Below are 25,029 nucleotides of genomic sequence, written 5' to 3'. Positions count from 1 at the left end.
TATTCTATGAAGAGACCATTTCAAAGTGCCTCATTCTATTGACACTTTAAATAATTATTTTTAATCTATTCTAGCAAAATCTAGTATTTTTGCTTTATCACCAACAACTGAAACAACAAGTTGAAGTTGCACGTTATCAATCTGGTGACTCAAACATGAATAGAGACTACTTCCACTTGTTGCACAAAATGCATGCGGTAACAAACAAACAGATAATAATGGCCTTCATGGCCAAACACTGAATTAAGTATTCTGGAGGCAGAAGGGAGGTGTAGATCTCAAAAAGGTAAAAACACTGCCACAGATTTATTGAACGCCTACTATGTGCAAAGCAGACAATTTCAAAGGTAATAAATTAGTAGAGACCTTAGTTTCTATAGTTGTAGTTGAAACTCATTTCTACAAGAAGCGGACATTCTTTTGAAGTAGTTCAAACAATGGGGGATTCTTGAAAGGAACACAGGAGAATCCCATATAACCCAAGGGCAGAAAAAACAAGTACAAATTAGCCTTATGGGAAGTGGACAACTACTAGGAACAAAATAACCTCCCCTCTCTATAGCGTCATTTTCTCTATATGTACATATCCCATAGACTTTGTTCTATAACATTGGATGACACATGAATTTGCCTTATAATGATATTGATTCCAGCCTTGGCTTCACATGAATGTCAGGTCAGAGGAGAATGCTTCTCTGTCTCTCACTTTAAATTCTCCCTTCAGAGAAAATTTGATGGTTTTTGGACAGAAAATAGACTAAAGAGCTAGGTGTCTATCTCTCTCCAGAAAGCAAGGACTAAGTTGTGAGTGTGCCTGTATGTGACATGTATGCCTGGTTCTTCTTTGAGCTATGGAAAGGCTAGGTCTCTAAGAAGTGATTTAGATGTGGCAGACCATTGAATATGTCTATAATACTTACCCTTGAATGCTCATATTTAGATGAGAAGACAAATGATACCAAGAAAATATATGTGAATTGCTGAATAACACAAATAATATCTTCTAGGATGCAGATACGAATCTAACCATGGATGCAGATACGAATCTAACCATGGATTTGGAAATGGAAATTCAAACAGAGTTGAAAAAATAACAGGGAGAGTATTTTGGACAGAAGAAATGGTAGAAGACTAATAATACAAATGACAATGCATTAAGAGTCTTAAGAGTAGGTATTGGTTCATTTAGTTAAAAAGTATTTTTTGAAAACTTTCTCTGCTCTAGACAATGCAATACATGGATATTACATTTGTTCAAAAATATTTATTGAGCATCTGCTTACTGTGTGCTAGACACCATTCTAGGCATTAGAAACACATGAGCAAAACAAAGTCTTGGCCTCCAGAGAGCTTACAGGAAATAAAATTATATTAATAGAGGGAGACAGGAAATGAAATTATAATATTTCAGGTGTTGCTTAGTGGTATAGAATTGTTAATTAAATAAATAACATAAACATCAGCTTCATTCTTCAAACAAGCTTCCTCCAGGAACCTTGATTATATATGATAGTCTGGTTTTATATTATCGCATTTTCACAGACTAGAGAGGATAGTCTTTTCTGAAAATTCCAGTGAGGAAAAAAAACTTAGGAAAAACTCTTAAACTTGCTCAGGCCATGCCTATTCATTAACTCTCTCTTAAACAAAACACTGTAGTCAGGAGAAAACTATTATGACTGTCTATTTCTCTTCAGTCATGTGTGTATTTCCCAACTACTTGTTGTGGCCTTGGAGGTTTTTCTGGCTCATCCTATTTTACTAGACCCTCTAAATATTGGAGTACTCTCCTCCGTGGCTCAATCCTGGGGCTCCATCTCATCTCTTGTTACACTCTGTCCATATGTAATTCCATTCAGTTTGAGGGTTTTAAATAATGTCTTGACTCTGCTGACTCCCAAATTTGTACCTGTCCTTTTATGTCAGGCTTGCAACTCCTTTAACTCTACTAGCTATTTTATGGGCATCCTAAACATGAGACTAAAATTGTACTCTTGAGACCCCTCCCACACCTGTTTCATCCTTTTGTTTTTCCCTTATAAATAAGTGATCACATTACCAATCTATGTGGCTAGGTAAAATGAAGGATACAGTCTTAATTTCTACTTCATATGATCTTTCTTCCCACAGCCAATCCATTAGCAAGTCTTATTCACTATATCTTCAAAATATATCTTGAATTCAAATATTTCTATCCATCTCTAATGCCCCAGACTATTCAAAGCCATTGTCATCTCTCAAATAGAATATTGTTACAACCCTGTAATTATTCCTTGTTTATACACTTATTCTCCTCTATTCATTTTTCTTACCATGTCAGAATAATCATCAGGTCATAATCTTTTCTTTGTGTTCATCTTGCCATGATATTCCCGTGACACTCAAAATGAAATCCAAAGCCTTTACCCTGATTTACAAAGCCTGATAGCATTTCCGTTAGGTACATAGTATTGATCAGAAAGCAGCATTCCTATATTGGAAAAGGGAATATACATCAACATGAATTTGTAGAAATAAAATAATTTAAATTAGTAGATTCATGAGAAAATACACTCTTCTGTAACATACTGTAAAGGAGTGGAAAAATAAGGAATTTCAGAATGTTTACATTCTTCTCACAACAGAATGAAGACTGACCAATTAAATCTGGGTTATCTGCAAAGGTTGAACTGCTCATGCTCCACATCTTGTTGCCTTGGTGATGGAGTGCCTGCATAATGATATTTATGCAATAAGTAGAAAGCTACATGCAAATTCAAGGTGGATCAAAGCATGGTCTATATAACTACACTTTAGAGAAAGGTATGTGGAAGACTTTACAGAGGTTCTGCACCAGAAAAAAATATGAAAAGGAATTAATGTAATTTACAGGTTAACTAGGGCTTTAACAGCACTCTCACTGACCTTAGTACTGTAAATAAACAGTCTTTTGAACACCTCTATTGCAGTTCCTCTCCAGTTTGATCTATTACTGAGTGAAATTAAGCCATAAAAAGAGTAACTAGGGAGTCAATAATTTTGTCTACTAGCCTGTATACCTTGCAGCTTTCATTTCATACATTTTGAGAGTATCTATGTTATTTATTGTCCAAATTGGGCCACTATTGAATGAAAAAAGGGGTACTATTAAAATTAAATTAAGACAGCAGGTACAAACTAGAACTATCCTGGGGAAACTAGGCTATATATATATAGTCCCCTGGTTAGTCTCCTCTGGCTACTGTGTTTCAGCCACACTTGCTTTCTTCTGATTTTTCAAACACTCAACATTCATTTCTGTCTTGGGTCACTGTTCCCTTTACTTTGATTAATTTTTATCCAGATTGTCACATAGAAAGAAGCTTTATAATATTGATGCTCCAACTTAAAGCCACCTTTTAAGATGGCCTTCGCTGCCAGCTCACCTTAAACAAAGTCATTCTTCATCACATCGATTTTTTTCATTATGTGCTTATTTTGATTTTTTCATATTTCTTTTATGAAAAATTTTTGTTGAATACATCTTCAGACTACGAAATAAATTCCTTAAGGTCATGTCCCAGTTAGCTAATGCGTGGGCATGTAATTAATATTAGTAGAATAAATAAATGAATAAATGAAATCAAGTAGTTATCACATTTAAAATGATAATTTATACTTAGTTCATGAAATTTAGATTTAGTATTCACACTTCTCATTTTATGCCAAAAATATCCACTTTTCTTTTTTTAGATTTTTGTTTTGTTTTGTTTTGTTTTGCTGTTGTTATTTCTGTTTTGCCTGAAATTTGTCTTAAGTATTTTTTTTTTTTTGAAGAAAAAACAAGTTTATCATCTTCTTAGTCTTTCATGTTTTTTTTTTTCTTTCCAGGTGAAATAAGGCTTAATTAGGTATAAAAACTCACCAGGGGTTGCTCCATTGTTTTCTAGATTTAAGTATATGGAGATAAAGGCTTTGTTCTTTAGCAAATCCAGTTTTTCTTCCACAGTGTATACTCCTCCCAACTCTCACTCCCATTCCTTGACCTGAGTGATTGCAGGTAAATTTCTTTATTCTTGATCTTCAAAACATTCTTCTTCTGTCTATTTCTAGGTGTTTGTCTTAGTTGGGGCTGTCATAACAAAATACCATGTAAAACTGGGTGGTTTATGAAAAACACAATTTTATTCTCATAATTCTAGAAGTTCAGAAGTCCAAGATCAATGTGCCAACCTATTCAGTGTCTGATGAGGGCCCACTTCCTGGTTCACAGACAGCCTTCTTGTTGCTGTGTCCTCACATGGTGGAAGAATAAAAGGGAGCTCTCTGCATCTCTTTTGTTAGTATCAAAAAAAAAAAAAAATCTCATTCATTAGGCCCCATCCTCTAATCTAATCACCTTCCAAAAGTCCTATCTTTTAATGTCATCACATTGCAGGTTAGAATTTCAACATATAAATTGGGAAGAAGAGGCACAGACACATAGTTTATAGCAGTATTGCGTACTTTACTTTAATCTCTCAAATGGATATCTGTGATTTAGAGACAGTCTTTTTCAGCTCAGAAATAGATTTGTTCTATTATACTATAATTACTATTTAGAACATTTTTGTAAATATCTTACATTCTCCTTTTTTGAAACACAATTTTTTCATCTATTGAAATCCCGCTTTCTATTACTTCATTGCTACCACTCTTATTCTGTGACATTTTTCTTACTATTCATTTATTTAGTATTTTTGCTCTTTATTTTGTGGGAGTTTCATAGACTTGTAATTCACATCAGTTTTTTTTTTTTCTGCACTGTTGATACTGGACATTATATTTTCTAATGCTCATTTTATTATTTGAGTGAATTTTTCATTTTTTAATATTTACTTTATTTAAGTCTCTTCTATTTTATTACCTCCTCTGTTTAAGCTAGCTCCTTTATATTTAATCACAACATATTATCCAATTCTTCATTCTTTTACTCAAATTTTATTGTTTTTATTCATAAAACACAGCAGAGACATTTAAAAACATTTAAAAATACATTTCTGTAGTAGATACTTTTCAAACTATGTCATTCACCTGCATCTCAATGCTACCACAAATTCTTCCAATACAATATATTCAAAACTGGGATATCAACCTCATGGACTAAAATAATAGTAATAGAACCTGGAGTAAGAAAACAAAACAAAACAAAAAACTGAAGTAGAGGTGGAGAAAGAAGAAAGATGAGTGACTTGAAAATTTCTGAACCTACAGATTAACTTTTAAGAATTAAGAAGCAATGTAGAGATTTTCAAAACCTCTTTTTATTATAGTTACTCTTTTTATTTGAGTGAAAATTGTGAAGTCACAGAAATGAAAATGCTAGATAAGTCTCATAGTTTTTGGAATAGAGGAGGACCATGAAAGGTAAATGAGGTTGTGGATTCTTCTGATATTTTTCCAAAACCAAATTTCTAGAGTTGGAACAGAGCTCTTTGTTCCTGGTGACCTCAATTTTACCAAGAAAGTAGAGAGATAAGGCCATATTCAAAAGAGGGTGGGAGTGGGATTGATTACTGGGGATCTAGAGAGACTCCTGTGGGCTTCTGTTTCCAGGAAGTTTAGGTAAGGCAGTGCTTCAATTTCATTTCAAGGAAACATTCATAATTGATCATCGATGCACTTTGTCCTGAATATTTTTTTCTTTAGCTTAAAGTGCTTCACAACAAAGTTCATACTTTAATATCTATGAATAAGATTTAAAATTAATTGTATCTATCTCCCCAATACCTATAGATAAGTTAAATATCTACTATTTAAGTTGTTATAACTCTTAGCGGTCATAATTAAGGTTGTATAAACCTTTTTGTTGGTTTTGTTAAATAATTCATTCAACAGCATTCATTCAAAGAAACTATAATGGATTGTTACTAGTCGAGAATTCCTATGCTAGGTGCCTTAGTGATACAGAGATTCCTGTACTTCAGGAGATCACAGCCTATTATGGAAGGTAGTACAAGGATAACAGAACAGGACAGTACGTGACTCTTAAATTGCAAGTAACATATCCCATGCAACAATCACATTCATCTCCATCTCTCATACAATAATTTGTGCAGTGCCTGGAACATAACTGATGTTCTATAAGTAGTTGCAGAATTTTGTCTACTTGTCTTTTTCTGAGAAATTCATGTCAGCTCTTTGAGGCTAGAAGATGGATTTTATATCAGTATCATTGGCTTTTACTACCTATTAAAGGATTGGGCACATAAAAATTGCTTATTAGGTATCTGCTTATGGTTTCAGTGACATCATAGTATATGGTCATTTTCCAAAGGATATCATTCCTGTAGCATTAGAGGTTGTCTAAGGAAGACTGTTGCATAAGTGCACCTACTAACATGAGCTAAAAATCTTGAAACAGATGATTAGATATCTTACTTAGAGCAATGGTGGGAAATGTAGAAATATGTGAAACAATTATCTTTTCTATTCAAGATCTAAGTACCACATTTAGATCAAAGGATTTGATGCTTCTACCATTGCCAATGATGAAAATGGTTATTAGGACAGTGTGATGGTGGTGATGATGAAATAGGTAATAGCAACAATGATGACTGTGATATTATTGTGCTAAAATTAATGATGTAGGAAATGATGACGTGCTGCTGATGGATATTGGTGATATGGCAAGGATTACTCTGATGACAATGCTAATAGGAAGGTGATTAAATAATGATAGAGATGGTATGAAGGTGGACTCAATGGATGATAACAATGAGAATGAAGAAGGTAATGAATACAGTGACTGCAAAGCTCCAGGACTTAGATAAATAAAGTAGGCTGGACAACCTATGTCTTCCTTTTATCAAGTAGGAACTAATAAGCAATGGATGGAGAAATATCATCAATGCCTTGTGATTAAATAAATTCTTGGGACTTTTGTATAGTTTTTGAATTCAAAAACAAATAAACAGGAAGTCTGTGCACTGAAACCTGAAATAAACTTGAAAATAAAAATAAGCCATTTTTTGCGTGTTTGCAATTCTGAGCAATGATTTTCTGCACAAAGAATTTCAGAAATTTAGAAAAAAAACCCTATAAATAATGTAACTAACCCTCTATTTTTTTTAGCTGGATTAATTGAGAAATTGAAAGGAAATGACATACTCTTTTGTCTGACTGTGTTTAAAAGTAAAGCATTCAACAGATATTCGTAATCTTGTCATCACTTTAGGCAACTAAAGGAACTTACAGGTATTTACAGTGAATCAATTAAATAAAATTTAAAAAGACAGTGCAATGTCTTAAATCCATAACTATTAAATCCATAACTATTACTTGAATTATTCAAGAGCCGTAGGAGGTAAAATTGCATAGTCGAGAGAGACTAATAATGTTAATATAAAATCAACCCCCTATATTAAACTTACTTCCATGATAAACTACTGGCATCACTGAATGAATCTTGACTACTGGCATCACTGAATGAATCTTGACTAATCTAGACATGAGTAAAAAAAAAAATTCATTTTAAGGAAAATGGGATAAATTTTGGGAAAGAAAATCCAAGACATATACTGTATGTCATAATAAAAGTGCTTTGGATTAGAAGTCAGATAAAATGGGTTTTTGTTTTGGCTTCTACCAATCATGAGGCTGTTCACAAAAAATTCTTTAGTTTTCTTGTTTAGACAATGCTAATAAAGGTATTGGCCCTGCTTAATCATGGGGATATGTCAATTTTAACTAAGATTACATATGAGTAAGTTCTTTATTCATTTTAAAACCCTGTAATTTTTATAATGATAGAATAATTCTTTTTCCTTAAATTTCAACCTTTGCAGGAAATATTATTTTTAAATCTAGTCTTTGCTTCTTTGTACTACTTTATTCTCACCTCCATTGAGAAGCTGAAGTGACATTTGATTTGTAAATTTGAGAGGAATAAATTGATCTGGTCAGATTAGCTCTCTTCTTCTTCTAGAAAGTAAATGTCTCAAAAAGAATGCATTCTCCACTTCTTCATACTATGGATTCTACCTGGGCTGACCAGACATGGCTATCCCAGTACAATGATAATTGAGACTGGGTAAAAATTGCCTGATTTTTGGGTTGAATATTAACAAGCGTACTTGTCAGTAGATTAAAGCTACATACTCAAATTCAGCCTCTGTTAATTGTGAAGGTGATATTTTGGTATCCATGTTTAATATTTGATGTTATCCTGATTATTTTTCAGAATTTGGGTATGGAAAAATCCCCAAATTTAGTAGCAGCTAGACTTTAATTTATATAATATAATAAATTATGATTTTAATCCAGACAATTCTGCTTTATTTTATCTAAAATACATTACATAATTACATAGTGTAGGTATCATGGTATAAATTATTCTATTCAGCTAAAACCACAAATCTGAGGTATAAATCAGCCTTCACATTTCAAAGAAAAAATATTCAGTAGATTCAGTAGATTTCAATGGTAATCAGTTTTACAGGAGATGATTGGTAACATCCGTCTCATGTATTTGCCATCAATGACATAGATAGCAGGAACACTAAGTTAAGGTACTGAAAAAAAAAAAGGGTAAAGCCATGCTGGAATATAGCTCCTTGATTCTGTCTATGCAAATCAACAAATCCCACAAGATATCATACGGCCCAAGTTATAAACAGACTCTATTTGGAGATCTTTGAGGTCATTATCCTTCTGAAAAGACTCTCTTTCCCCACCAATCAAGGCAAAGAGAAAAGACCCTCCTTCCCCACCAATCAAGGCAAAGAGTCACTAACCCTAAGCAGTTTCCTGATCTCACTATTTAGTCCCAATGACTCTGAGGATCTGCAAAATGGGCTAGAATCCCACGTGAAGAATTGACTGGGACACAATGAAATTCAATGCAATACAACCAACTTAATTGTGTTTTTTCCATGTTTCAAGAATAGCTCTGAGAAAGTAGAGATAAGTAAAATGTAAAATTGACTCTAAAGAACCCAACAATCTAAGAAATGAATCTAAAATGGCAACAAATGATTATAGTTGGTACAACAAGTGCAATAATAAGTATGCAGAAATACAACAGGGACATAAAAAATGTTTTACTCTAAAGACATTCATATATTGTACAAGAGAAAAAAAGACATTAGAAACAAAAATAATAGCAAGTGTAAATGCTTGCAGTGGGTAAACCAATATGAAGTTTTCAGAGTCACACATATTTTGATATTGCTAAAATATAAAGAGAACGGCAATAAATTTGAAGAGAATATCAGGGTCCAGGTTATGAAAGGGGTTGTGTGCAATATTAAAAGAGGTAATTTATTCTGTAATGAGGCAGAGCCATTGGATGTTTGTTAGGCATAGGATTGGTGGCTTATTTCTATTTTAGAAAGATCATAGTTAAAGCAGAGTAGAGAGTGGCTTGAATGGGATAGAGACAGTTATATGGCTGTTAAAATATTCCAAGTGAGAATAGTTATGACTCTTCATGGAGGGGATTAAACTAGGAGCTAGCTTTTTGAGGCGAAGTATGAATTGGGAAAAAAGGTAATGAATTATAGGTAATAAATCTCTGCCCAAATGGCATCTCCATATATTCTTATTTGTACTTAGTTTTAAATAAAAAACAACCCTTTGTTTTTCCCATTGTCAAAAAATATTTAAATGTATTTTCACATTTTTAAAATGTGGATGAGAAGAGAAAAGGACAAGTCATCTTATGATTCTTTGTAAGAGTGCTGAAACCGAACTTAGAGACCAAACTGAACTAGGAGAAAAAGTCAGCACTAGAATATCGGCGGGAGTTCTACTGTAAGGACTCTGGCAATCAATTAGCCAAACTATTGCAGTTCAGAAGTTGATTTGTGATCATCTGACCTATGACTTATTCATCTTGACCTGGAACCTTTAAACAAGAAGCATATCATAATATCGGGTTCCAGAAAGTACCGAAAAATGGCATCGCTCTGCAGACTTTGGTTTCTGAAAGACCTCATACTACTTTCTATCCTGAATCAACTTTCCAGAAAGGCAACTATACTCCATTTCTTGCCTCACCCTTGGATTTCGTTGCTGTCTGTTGAAGCACTTATCATCCTCTACTCTCTATGCAGTCATCCTCCTAGTGCCCTAAGTGACCTTCTACCAGTTAGATTTCACCCTCAGATCATTCTCCCACCTACTCATGACCTTCCTATGGGTCATTATATTTATATTGAAATTATCGTATCAAATTGTGACACTGTTATATAACATATGAGATTATTACAATATTTGTTATAATGATATAATATTTTAATGATACAATATTTTGGACTAGGCATCTCTGGTATATATTAAAAAGCTCAAGGTTTAGAATACATTTTTCTGAGGTATAGTACACACCGATTTATTTTTAGGTGTGTGATTTTATGCAGTTAACACCATTAAGTCTATTTTTCACATGAGAACAGGAATACTTATCTCAGGGGAATGGTATGAAGGGTGGGACACTGAGGAGCTTAGCACAATACTTGGCACATTTTAGTTATTTATATGGTAATTGAACCTAAAATCTTTCCCAAGTGTGATTTAAAAAAATATTGGGAAAACTATGTTGAATGATATGAAAATAAAGCATCTGAATTACCACAGCGTTTAATGCTATGCCAGATATTACCTTGTATTTGAATAATCTACTCTCAGACATTTCTAAGATTTAAACAAAAGCAAGAGACTTTATTCCATTAACACTGTCCTATTTATCTTTCTTTTATTCCAGGCTTTGCAAACACTTCACATGCTTAGAAATGTAATTGTTAAACCGAGAACAGGTGGTATCATTATCTATAGGATTCTGCCTGTCACATCATTCTTCATTTTCAGGACAACGGTCACTTGTTAAGGAGGTCACATCATCAAATTACATTTTGATGGTAGGATAGGATTTTGAATACATTCTCCTTTCCTCATTTTCAGAGATAACTGGGAAAATACAGAGCACATCTATTTGTTCACAGAGAAATACTTGACTTTGCTATGAGATTTGCAACTGGCAATAGGAAATGTGAATTTCAACTGAAAGAGCTCCTGGGAGACTACAAGAAAGGTAAACATGACAGGGAAATGCGAGCGAAAGATTTGCCAGTCAGTCACAAGCTCTTTTAAACCATTTCGGGAACACGGCATATTTCCCTCTTCAAACTGGAGTGTTTTGGAAACGTTAGGGGTCTCTCTCTCTCTTCATTTCTCCTTTGTTTGAGATCATCGCAACTCTCCTGTTTGATATCAAGTCTGTTTTGACTTCCTGTTATGGGAAATTGGGAATTGAGAATCAATGTATGGAAAATTCTGGCTATCAAAAAGAGAAGCTACAAATGGCCCCAGAGCCATCCCAGCCCATAACGTTCGGGATGAGCATAAACAGGAAAGCAGCTTGGATGACAGGGACTGACTCACCCTGTGCGCCTGGGACTTGTTTTGCAGTTCACCTGGCAGGTGCAATTATGTCGGCAAAGAACGGGATGAAGAAATGACCTTTGAAGGCAGCTCAGGGGTGTGGGAGTTATGTGTGGAAACCTTATTAGACATCGGAAGCAGAGCTTCTGAAATAATAGCCCAAGTGTAAAATAGCACCTCTGGATAATTGTAGCATAATACAATAGTTTTGGCAAAAAAATTTGAAAAGAGATACCGGATAAAATGTGAATTGAAACTCCACATTCTTACAAGAATTTCAGTTAACTTCCTGACACTTTTCCAAGAAGTCTGATTGAATTTTAAGTAGATGCATTTATGTTCATTTGTACGTTATTTATATTATATTAGGAATTTCCAAAGTTAGTTTAACTTAATTAAACGATATATGTTGTATGTATACAAAATACACTGTGCTGGGCAACATGGTAGTATGGAGGTAGGTCACTAATTTATTTTAAAATTTTATTTCACCTACTTCCAAACACCATTTTTCAGTGAATGTAAGCATACAATTTCCTTAATAAAATAGAATTATTTTATCCAAATTATATTGCTAGAAAGGAAATCATTTGCACCAATATCCTTGCAAATGTAACTATGGTTCTTGATTTTATCCTGATCTTTCTAGCACATATAAAGTAAAGTGAAACAGTAATTTCTCTGACATTACAAAAAAATACAAGTTTTTCAGAAAATATAAGCTTTTCTATAAATAGCTCTGATTTTACTGTGCATGGAACCTTATATAAGGACAAGAACAATTCTCTGCCCCCAAAGCAGACATAATATCATAGTTGAATCACATAGTAGCTAACAGGCTAGTCTAGAAAATTCCAGGACATAATTGTTACAGAGAAAGCTATACAAAAACAAATGAATCACTAAGAGTATGGACCACATAGATGGTTAGCTATCTCAAACTGAAATTTTAGCACAATGCTAAGCATATAACTAATGTTATTTATTTTAATTCTTACAAAAATACTATAAAGTTTTTATTTTTGTCTTCAATTTTATCTATTAGGAAAGTGAAGCTCAGAGAAATAATTTACCGAAACTTACACATTGGGTAAGGGACAGAGAGGAATTAAGCTTAGTTTTATCTGATGCCACACATATAGTATTGTCTTATTTTTTTTCTTGAGGAACTTTGTTTCCTGAGGAACTTCGCTTTCCTGTCAGATTACTGCTGACCTGAAAGGCACTAAACAATCAGAATACCTGTGATAAGTGTTACATCTAAGATGTCAAGATGTTCAAAAATTTGACCAGTATTGACATTATTAAAGCCCTTCTCTTTTCAAGCTGATTTCCTATGTAGGCTCCTTCCCAGTTTCCACCCCCACATCCTCCACCCAGTCTTTTTCATTTTAATGAGAATGGGATTCCCCTCTTTTATTTGTTCTTTTTCATAAGTTAATAATTTGATATTGGATTCTACATTTGAATGAGAAGATTGTGAAACCCACCCACGTGCTTCGCTTTTAATTATATTGTGAAGGACTGTGGGATTGGAAAGTGAAAGAAATGATGTTGACAAATGTATGCATAAGAGACTCAAGTAATCAGGTTGTCCCCTTCCGGACAGAGCGGCAGGCTAATGGGGGTGTTGGTAGAACAGGTAAATTGAAATCAATAGATTTTTTTTCACATTATAGAATTCAATCTCCAATGCCAAGCCAAGAAAGCCACCCACACTATTTAATATTTTCCATCTATTTGACTTTATGACTTTGAAAACAGTGACAACTGATGTATAAAAAAGTGTTTAATATATTAATATAAATTACAAATAATCTAACAATCAAGGCAAATTTTGAAGCGATATTGGAAATACTTCTAAGTGACTGCATTAATTTTATCATTACTATACTAAGGACAATTTTTTCTACTTGCCCTCAAAATACTGTTCTCTTTTATTTCCCTCCTATACAGTCTTAATATTTTGTCTTCATTTTTATGGTTTATTTGTTTGTCTTTTATTATAAATCCTCTCAAATTTTTGAAAGAATGTTAAAAATATAAATGACTTCTAACATATTTTAATGAGGATGATCTGTAAACAAAATGGAATAATAAATGTAGAGCAGTCATTAGAGAAATATTAACTCTAAAAATTATAAATAAAAGTGCTAATGATATACTATCTTTTAAATTGAAAAGAATATTGATAGAAATGTCATACTTTTAGAGCCGAACATATCATTTAAGTACATTTACTTTTGAAATAAACTTTTAATTTTAGAACAGTTTTAGATTTAAAGACAAATTGCAAAGATGGTACAAAGAGTCACCCCATAACAACCTGTACCAAATTTCCTCTATTATGAATATCTTATATTAGTATAATACTTTTGTTACAGTTAATGAACCAATATTGATGCACTATTATTAACAAAAGTCTTTACTTTACTCAGATTTCCTTAGTTTTTACCTAATGTTTTTTTCTGTTCCAGGATCTCATCCAGGATACATTACATTTAGGATCTCATCCAGGATACATTACATTTAGACATCATATCTTTTTAGGCTCCTCCTGGCCGTGAGTTAGTCCAGTTAATTTTTAACTGATTAGTTTCTTTTGAGACCACATGGGAACCAAACAGCAAAGTATTTTGAAGATTTACATAAAAAAAATACGACCTAGCTCTGTTGCCTCTAACCATTCCAGTGGTTTCTTTGGCTAATTAAATCTGGATAGGGCTGGCCTCTACCTGTGTGACTTCCTTTGATTTACAGTTGAGGCTTCAGGGAGTTGGTTCTCAACTCTGCCTGGACATTAGTCTTAACTGGGTAGCTTTGAAAAGCAATAAGGGCTAAATTCCACCCCAGATCAATTAAATTAGAATCTTTGAATGAATGACCCAGAAATAGTATCGGTGTGTTTGACTATTCCCTAGGTGATGCTAGTGTGTAGCTAGGGTTTAGAACTATTGCTTTAGGGCTTGCACCTTTTTCTCATCAACTTATATAACTTTTCTGAGAATAAATATGAGTTAAGTTGGCGGCTACTAGTTTGATCTCTTGCAGCATTAGCTCTAAGTGGTGGCAAAAGTGGAAGAGAGACAATGTATATAAGTAGAAATGCATCAGTCTAAGAGTTGAAAGATGTAGTTTTGATCCATCTGGATGACTTGGAATGTGTTTATCATAACCTTTATAGTTTTAGTTAAATGTTACAGGATTGGGCTAGATAATATCTAAGATTATATAAGTATTTACTGCTATTATTATTCCTGAAGGTGATAATAGTAGAGGATTCTAATACATAAACAAAATATATAGAAAAGAAAGGAGAATAAGTACTTCTAATTTATTGTTTTCTTATGCTAAAGAAAGTTCCATTTATATCAACTGCAATGACAATTAAAAAATCTGTCTGTCAAGATGAATACTTGAATTTCTAATAATAAAAGTCTACATGTTATTTAATCCCAAAGAATTTAGTTTGTAATCACTTCATATTAGTGCATTCTTTTAGTTGATGGAAACTGAGAGTTAGTTATAAACACTCCAATTGCTGGTACTTGCTATTGTGTATGTGTATGTGTGTGTTAAATTAAATATGGTAGGATTATTTATGTTTTCAATAGTTCATTGTGGGGAAGGGAGTTTTCAAACATTTATGATACATGTTCCTGCTTTTTAAAACATTGAGTAAGCTGTTCTGAAATATTGGTAATTTTAACTCCTTAACCAATATAATTTAATGTAACATGTGTTTGTTGAGCACCAACATATATATGTTACTCCAGAATAAAAAATGGTGAAACTAGGGGAAATCTAAATCTTCATGGGATCACAAATATAAATAAGTAATGAGAAAAACATACCAGTGTATGAAATCTAGATATATGTTTCTAAATACTATAAAATCATACCATCCACATAGTTGAATGAATGTCCTTTCTATCTGTTAAGCATTGCATCAAGAGAGTACAATCACAGCATCACAGATTTTCTGTGCATGTGTGTGTGTATGTACTCATCTACACATGCAATCACATATTTTTATTTATGTAGCCACTGGGATAAGCACTTTATAATTTATTTTAATCAAAATAATAACCTTATAAAATAATTATGGTTAATATTTTTTACAGATGAGGACATTAAGCCTAAGGAAGTGACAACTTATCTCAGTTGTCAGAATGTTATTATTGCTGTCAGATATTAACATTAATATCTATTTACTCCAAAACCCAGATAGTTGGTCACTATATATACAATTTCACTCTTTTTTATGGAAAAGGTAATAATAATTATTTGCCTTTTAATTTGGAAACCATCACATTAATTAGATATTCCACACTTAAGAATGGGAGACAGTTAAAGCATATGGAATAGAGATGGTCTTTTTGAAGAAAGAAAATGAATATATCAATAGGGGAATATGATTAATGAAGATGTGACTTACATTTGTATTTTTATAATAATTTAAAATTTTAAAATTATTTACATAAAAATTTGAAAGAAATATATGAATATTAGTACTTTAAATTCTGGCTGGTAAGAATATGAATATTGGCTCTATTTTACTTTATACTTTTCTGTTTCCATTAAAAGTGTCAGCAAATAATTCTAAAATTTAGAATATGCAAAAATAACTGATTTATAAAAATATATTAGAAATATAATTGTTAGTAACCAACCCTATTCAAGTCTTACACTTTTTTTTTTTTTTTGAGGGAACCAAGGCCCAGAGAGTCCAATTGACTTGTGGACAGAGGTTAATTCAAGGCCTTAACTCAGGAATGAAATATAGTCAATCAAATGTCTACAAATAGAAGGAAATGAGAGGTGTCAATAACAATGAACTGGCTCATGATTGCTATTTGCTTTTATTTGGAAGCTCAAGATGTTGTCTGGTTTTCTTGTTTTGATTTTTCCTTCAAAGCTTTAAATGGAGTCTTGGGATCATCTTGTGGAAAAGGAAAATCTACTCCAAATTTGAAACAAAGTCTTCCCTCAATAAATTTAAATTCAAGCCTGGAAGAGTAAACCAGTTCTCCTGCTACTAAGGATTTAGGCAAAGATTTCAAAGTTACTTCTTGGTATGCAATTATGAGTTAATGGGGCTTTTGGTGTGGAGGGATAAATTTGGGTTTGGTGAAGATGTTGATAAAAGAGTGAGTTGGAAGTTGGAGATGAATAAACAGTGCTATTAGACTTCAGCTAGAAGGATGATGCCTGCTGAGAGCAGGCTTGTTGACTAGATGATACTGGGTAAATGGGAAAAAAGGATAACTATTCAAGTGCTAGAGAAATGTTGGGCCAGACCATCAATAGCAACCAGTTTTTATAGGAATTCAAATATAAATCTTTGTACTCAGGACCCACTTTAGTCTAGTTTTCATATAAATAAAAATATAATCTCTATGCCAAATTCCCACTTTAGCTGGTCATTTAGAAAAAGTGACACCTAATCGTGCCATGTGTACTTACTTTGCCACCCTATAGCCATCTCTGAGGATGCTACTCTAAAGGTTTTCTTACTATAACAGTATAACCAGAGGAAACCCCAGGATGCCAATTAAGGTGTGACTTACACTTTGTACAGAGATTGGATTGGGCAAACTATTGAATTCTATGCTGAAATAATGAGAAATGAGCCCTTCTAAGGCATGTAAAAAGGAAAACATTACTGTATTTTAATAATGTGAATTTAAACCATCATTGAATTGTCTTCAGTAGTCTTTTTAGAAAATAGGTCTTTGATAACAGTAAAATAGGTATATTCACTAAATTTTCTCACAAATCTTGGAAATAGGACTTCAGATTTTTTGCTCCTCAAAGGAAAATTTCTAAATGAAATAAAATTTAAAATAATAATATAAAAAAATAAATTCAAGAGTATCTGTACCTGTATTATCTCTATCAAGGTAATAGCACTGGAGATACCTGTGCTCCATTTTTCACCCCAGATGACTGCTTTCTGGCTCACTTCTACCATTCAACTTTCTCACCCCAGACCAGTGGATCAATTCTTAGCTTCTCTCAACTCGACACAAACATGCTTATGATATTTTATAGGGTTTTATTTTGTTTTAACTCTTTGTAAACTCTGAGAAAAAGTCAGTGTCTGCATCATACCCATAAGCTGGTGCACTAAATACTAATTTCTTACTATCTAAAGTACCTAAATGGCTTAAATGGCCTTTCAAGACAAAATGACAGGCTTTGTAAGTATGCTTACTTCCTGCCCTCCCACACCCCACTGAACCATAATTAAAATACTCAAAAGGTAATAAATTTATAAAAGTTCCAAGAATAGAAAGGAGGTATAGAATAAAATAAGACAAGACAATTAGAATAATTTCTACAAGAGAGAAAGCTATTTGTTTCTCATGGAGAAACAAATTAGAGTGAAGGATGCATTATCTCCAACACCAAACAGGTAATAAGCATCACAGAGGTGGAAGCTATTCTTTTAGCAGACTCCATGCTCGGAGACGGCAGGCACGGGCATCAAGAATTGACTCTGAAATAGTAATCAGTGCAATGAATTCAAAACTATATATAGAATATATATAGTTTTGAGTTAGATTGTCAACTACAGCCACTACGCATATAGAAGAAACCGGCATTGAAAGAACAGGCTCTTCAAATGCCTGAGATTTGTTCCTAATAAACCATAGCAGGTGGTCTGGAATGGAGACCAGTATTAGCATTAAACAAAACAAAACAAAACAAAACAAAAACTCCCCAGATTGTATACTTTAGGGTTGAGAACCACTTGTCTAGTGATAAAGAGATATATAATTATGTTTTATCGTATAGTATAATACATTATTGATAGCGATAATTGCCAGGAACTATAGGACTCTCTAAGCAAACTTGGAATTAAGGAAAGGATTCTCCAAAGAAATGACATCTAAGCAGTCTCCAGCGATGCCACTCTCTCCTATTCTTCTCGAGTTCATGTTTATACTCTTCTAAGCTGAAAAGGGGTTGAGGGTTGGGAGAAAGCTGCTCCTGAGGAAACAGCATATTTAGTCATGCCAAGCAAAGACAGTGTGTCATACATAGCTAAATACCAGGCATGGGGTATAGCTGGAACACATGAAAGGACAGGAGTTATTAGGTAAGTTAATAACATTAGATCATAAGAAATATCTGGGAAACTATGGAAGTATTTTTTTTTTTTTTATTCATGTGAATGACATGATTCGGTCTGACTTTTAGATAAACCACTATGAGTACAGCATGAGAAATAGTGAGGAAACAAAGTGTGGGGTTCTTGGAAATGGCCCTTAAGAGAAATAAAAAGGCCTGAAGTAAAACAAATAGAGTGAAAAGAGGAGATGAATTCCAAACAATTTAAGAGAATTAGCCAGGCTTGATACACAATGGAATAAGGATGGGAGGAAATAATCATAAGAAGCAGAGAAACTTACTGGAGAATATGAGAGAAAAATATTTCAGTGAAAAAGATTTTGAATTCATTTTTAAGAACTGAATTTGTGATGTCTATAGAAAATTCTTTTGAACTGATGATCTGAATTTTTCTTTTTCTCTGGTGAATAGGAAAACAGGTGGCCATCTTCAGTCTCTACTTGTTATGGAAAAAGAAAATTGTCTTTTGTCAATAATAATTCAAAAAAATTAATAAATATCTTAGGAAATCTCCCAACTTTTCATTTTTCTTTAGTCTTAGTTCATTATTTGACACACGACTCCACTTGTTGACCATAAAATAATGAGATTCACTTTAATAATTCACGCAATCTCTTCTTTTGTCTAAGCTGTCCTTAAACATAGGTCAAACAAAGGTGTGTTTTGAGGGTAAGTAGTTCATTTTCCTCACTGATTCAACTATGCCTTTATTATCATACTTCTTATTTTTTTCTTAAGAATTTAAAGCCTACTGTTAAAATATAAATGCCTCCTGGGATAATATAACTCATTAAGCCACCATTAACCATTAATGTTGTACACAAAAGAATTTGTTTGTTTAGTCAGAGAGTAGGTTGGCTTTGGGACAAGGGAAATAAGTATTAGTTTGGATGGAGCAAAAGTTATGTTTATCTGTTTGGAAAGCCTTTCAGCCAAAGGTAATGGAATATCCTACTAATGATGGCTTAAACAACTGGGGGTTTATTGATCTCACATAATAAGAAATCTGGAGGTAGGCGGCTGCTGGCATTGACTCAACTGTTCAACAATTTCTTCAAGAACTCAGGCTCATTTCTGCATTTTATTGCAATCCTCTGTGGGTTGGCTTTTCATCTTTAAGTTGCTCCAGAGTCAGATGATGGCTGTCCCAGCTCTAGGAATCATGGTCAGTGTCAAAAGCAGGAAGTGAAGGAAAAGGACAGACTGGGATAAGCAGTTATAAACTATGTTTTCTTAGAGAAGAAAATATTTTACAGACACACTTTTAAAATCTTCGTCTTATATTTTCATTGCCCAGAAATTGAGGTTGTGCCAATGTTCCCAAATATCAATGATTTTGGCCTAATATTTGAGCAAAATCAGGGTCTGTTAACAGGTAAAAGGAGTAGGTGGAAATCCTGTTGAATAAAAACAAGGTTTCATTCATGTATCAGGGTGTTTTGGAGTCAGCGTAAGAAAAAAATAATCCCATCTTCATAGCCTTTTGCTTTATTTTGTTTAACACAAGGAAAGAGGTGTGTTAAGGTGGTAAGACCACCAAATGTAGTAATTTTTATCTTATGAAGGTAGGATTTGAGGGCATAGACAGTTTTCTAGTTTTTTTTTTTTATGGTTGCAGTTTTGAAAATGCATATTCTAGAATGTAAATTTTAGATGTATATCATGGCACAATTCTGTTCTTTCTTTGAAACAATGGAAGATTAATTGGCTGATCAAAATGCAATTATTAAGGGGTAGGTGGGGCGGACTATGATTTGAAAAAGAGGATTTACTTTAAATGGGCAGGAACTAATGGTGGCTGAAGAATCTAGAGAGGAAGTATACCTAGGAGCTTACAAACATTGTCCAGCTCTAATTAAGGGGGGCCATTTGGATTAGGGGAGCAACAATGTACTCTCTTTACCTAATCCTAGAAATAAGAGGTAGTTGAGGGCATGGAGTGTGAGCATTGCTTGAATAGTGGCCTCTTTCATTATAATCAGAGTGAGAAACCAGGAATTAGCACAGAGTGGAAGCTACTATTCAGATTCTGAAAGATGGCAGCTAACAGCTCTATTCTAAACCACAAAGCTTGTGTCAAGTTGTCTCATGTCAGACATTGCTCTTTGCATTGTTTTGTTTTTGTCTGAGTCATTGGTCAGCTATAGCTATGCTTAGAGGAAAATATATAGCCTTATATGCATATATTAATAAAGGAAAGCTGGAAATCATTGATCTAGGCAACTATCTCAAGAACTTGGAAGAATTATTACAAATTAAATTTGAAGAAATTAGAGGAAGGAAATAACATAAAAGCATAAATTAATAAAATATAAAATAAATGCGCAATAAAGAAAACATAGAGGGCCCAGACTTGGTTCTTTTGAAATATTTTTAAATTGACAAACCACTCTTTATCTAACAACAATAAAACCTGTTTCTGTTTTGGAGGCAGCACATGAAGGGTTTACAAGGTTTTTTTTTTTTAACATCAGAGCCATGGGAATATTAGCAATTATCTGTAACATCTTGATATAGCACAAGAAAAAAATGTGGCCATGCTATCAAATGGTTGAGTCTTGTTTCTGGCATCTCAATTTCTTTTCTCTTTCTGATCTATCTGATGTTTTCATTAAATCATTTCGGGACATAATGAAGTCTTAGCCTAATGGGGCTGTTACCTTCTGGAAATCTTCTGTTTACCTTATATGGTCAGAGTACTGAAGATATTAGATATAAATGAACATGTTACTTCACTGGAAAACAATGGAATCTGGGCAGAATGTATACCTACTTTATTAAGACTCAGTTCTTCCTCACGGCTGTGGTATTTGGATTGTTAATGTTCTAATGCAAACAAAGAGAAGTGTTTAGGCTACTAAATGAAGTTGGAGTGATAATGTCCTTAACAAAGGGTGAGAGTTTAGAGAAAGGAAGAAGAAAATGGTTTTGATGGAGACTTTTAAGTTAGCCTCATGCAGACAAACACTAGAAAGAAACTGGAATGTACTTTGCTTACAAAGAGTAAGGTCAGTTAATACTATATTCATTATTGCCTTGAAAAATGCTTTTGACTCATAGTTTTATTAAATTCTTGATATAAAGATTAGCCATTCTTTTGAAGAATACCTTGTGAATGTATTTTGCACATAATAAACAAATTTTCAGAGACTGTTATTCTTGCCCCTTTAGGGTTAGCTAGCTGTCTTCAGATTTCTAATTTGCTTGGATCTACTAGAAGTAAGATGGTGGCATGATAAAGACTGAGCCAAAATTCCAATTATAAAGGGAGATTATCAACAGCATGACCTGAGGTAGAAAAAAGGAAAGGCTATAAGAAACTTGATGCAGAATCTTTCCTTAATCATCTCTGTATCATATTGTAGAAGCCACATGATTTGTTTTTCTTTTAACTGAACTGAATTGAATTAAATTGGATTGAACTGAATGAGACTCTGGATCATGAAAGACAGCCTGAAAGTAAAGTCGGACCTTTGAAAATACACCAAGTGTGAAATAAGCCAGAAGAAAAAGTGGTATTTAGGAGTAGTGATACAAATTGACCAATGACCAAACTGCCCCACTCCAAAGGCATGAAAATCAATGGAGGAAGAATGGATGGGATGAAAGAGAAAGACAATATTCAGAAGTCACATAAACAGAGATAAATAACATAACTATCTTGTTCTTTAAACACAATAACTCTGTATGTAGTTAGGCCTCAATTAATATTAGATGCTGGTTTTTCTTGTTTGTTTTTTAATCATTAGTAAAAATAATTGGTTTAAATAAATAGTAATTAAATCATAAGCCAGATGGTTCTTATGATTTACATGCTACATCTCAATTAAATCCCACAAAAAGCTAATATTTACTTTTAGTATCTCTATTAATAATGAATTAGAAAGTCTTAGAGAGATTGGAGAAATTTTCCAGAGTGGAACATGTGGGTGACAGGTTCTAAAGGAATGAATGAATGGTGAATAAACACATGAATGTACGGGTTCATTAACTAGGTAGCCTAATAGATATTACTTACATAGTTACCTTTCAGGAGAGATAAAAGAAGTAAAGAAACACCAAAAAAACCCATAAATTTTCTTAAGTCCTAAGTTCTCATTAAGATAATACCAACCTAGCCTCTCTTTTGCTCTATTTTTTTGTATTATTTACTTACTTAGCAAATTTTTAATTTCATAACAGTAAATATCCACCTCATTTCTGTAAAAATAATCTATGAAAAAGATGGATTTTTCTTGGCTATTTAAGGAAGAAGAAGTTATTCTAAAGACAGTGTTTAAGTTGTTCAGAGAATAATATTTATATATATGTGCGTAATATACATATGTATATATGTGGGTGACAGGTTCTAAAGGAATATACATATATACATATATACATATGTATATATGTATATTACGCACATATATATATGATAAGTACAACCTTTCTTTCCATTTCCATTAGGTCTCTTTCTGGCTTCCTCTCTTAGCTAAGTATATTCATTAGCACAAAATCTTTAGTAGCATTGGTCTAATACTTGGAGAAATATGTCAACTAATAAGAACATTTTTATACAGAAGCCATTTAGCATAAACCTCAAAGATTTTTTTTATGAATGGGCTAGTGTAAGTAATTAGTTAGAAAAATGCACAGGAATCACACTACATAAATGTCAACCGTTCTTCAATTTTATTGCCTTATAGAATGAGGGTGTCTCAACTTTCTAAGTTACTCGGAAATTGTGCCTTCAAAGAGGAAGATGGGGAATGGAAGAGGAGAAACAAGAATATGAAACCAAGAAGAGAGGTTAAGTTCTTTATGTCAATGACAGACTTGACATCTGACCCATGTTTCAACTGAGGAAGCCTTGACACCCTGGAATTGGATTTCCAGTGGAATTAAATGTCTAATTCTCTCTGACAGTAATATCCTAAAGTGCAAGAGGGCAGCTGTAAGAAACTATAGTAACATAAGTTCATTCCCCTTGGTGCGAACGTAAGAACAATTTATGGGGAGAATAGAAAATCATTCAGATCTATGACTTTACATTACACTGTGTTTCCTCTCTTGGGGAGGAAGTTTGGAATGCATAGCAAGTCTGTGATCCAAAGCAGCTTGCTTACCCATAATGTGATACAAAGTCATAATAGACAGGAGTCTCGAGAAATGAGTCAGAAGGAGATATTGCTCTTTTGGTTCCAAGTTGTGGAAGCTTTGCTAGTTTCCACTGCCTGTAGAGCTGTTTCTGTCTCAGACAGAGGTAAGATACATGAATGTGGGGGAGGATGTAGAACAGGGCAACACATTGGAACTAATCTGATCAACTAATTTAATGAAGGGTGCCATGTGACAATTGAGCTGTCCGGCAGGAAATGTGTAAAAGTCCCACAGTGAAAACAGAATTTCTGTTAATCATCTGCTTTCATCATACAGATCCCTTGAGGCAGTGAAGATGGCATAGGAAAAGACCTGTCACTGGCTAACCTGCTGCCTAATGTCCTTCATGGCAGAAATCTGTGCCTCAGATTTACCTAAAGTATGAAATACCATTAACCACTCTATCCTCTTACCAATTCAGTGTATGGCCAGGAGCCAGGATTTTCCAACATCCCCTCCCTCTTTGGTTGTCAGTCAGTCCCGGCCTACTCGACACATGTATTGCTTTAATAATGATCATATGAATGACCAGAGAAAGACTGACTTAACCTTGGGTACGGGCCACATTACTGTTATTACTTGCTTGAAAAGCAAAAGAAATGCAAACAAGACTTATTCATCATAAACTTGGTTTAATTCTTGCGAGCAAGTTTGTGAGTCATTTTATGAATGGCTCCCGCTTCAAATTAGGGCTCCTGTTTCCGCTTCCAATGAGCCTCTAGTATTACATCTAATATTGTTTCCTCTCAGCAATTGAAATGTACATCCCTGCTGGGTTGGTAAGAATAGAATTTCTTTCCGGAATTCTTTCTTCTTTCTGAATTGCTTCATTTTACTTCCCCCCAAAGTGAAATAAAGTAATTTGTACCTAAAACTAGAAAAAAAATTAACCTCATGGCTTGTTCTCCTTTCAGTTTGTGACCTGACTGCTTGGCACAGAAGACTGCTTTCACTCATGACCCCACGTCACCTCTCTGTACTTTTCTTTCGGGAAGAAAGAGAATGGCTTTCCTGAGTAGTTCATGGGCTCAGGCAAGAGAAACTGCTAACGTGAAAGTTGCGAAGAATAACAGTTCCCGTATCAGGGCGTATGCCACCCATGCCACGAGTGTCACCCTATTACTTTGTTCCTGGTGAGTGTTCACTGTCCTCAGGCCTATCTACACAGACCAACAACCAGGTCAGTTGGGCTCCTGAATGCTCCAGAGAACTATCTTATCCAGTTTCTATGCTCTTGAGCATATAATCCATATCTAAAAGGTTTCCCTCACTTTTCTTTTGCAGAGGAAATGGTACCATCATAATGATAAAAAAGTATTTGTTGCAAATCTTCCCTCCTGTGTACATGATGGACATTACTAATTAAGAATATTCTTT

The sequence above is a fragment of the Pteropus alecto genome, unplaced genomic scaffold (assembly GCF_000325575.1).
Source record: "Pteropus alecto unplaced genomic scaffold, ASM32557v1 scaffold71, whole genome shotgun sequence".
Classification (NCBI taxonomy): Eukaryota; Metazoa; Chordata; class Mammalia; order Chiroptera; family Pteropodidae; genus Pteropus; species Pteropus alecto.
The sequence above is the reverse complement of the archived record's forward strand: the minus strand, read 5'-3'. Positions refer to the sequence as shown.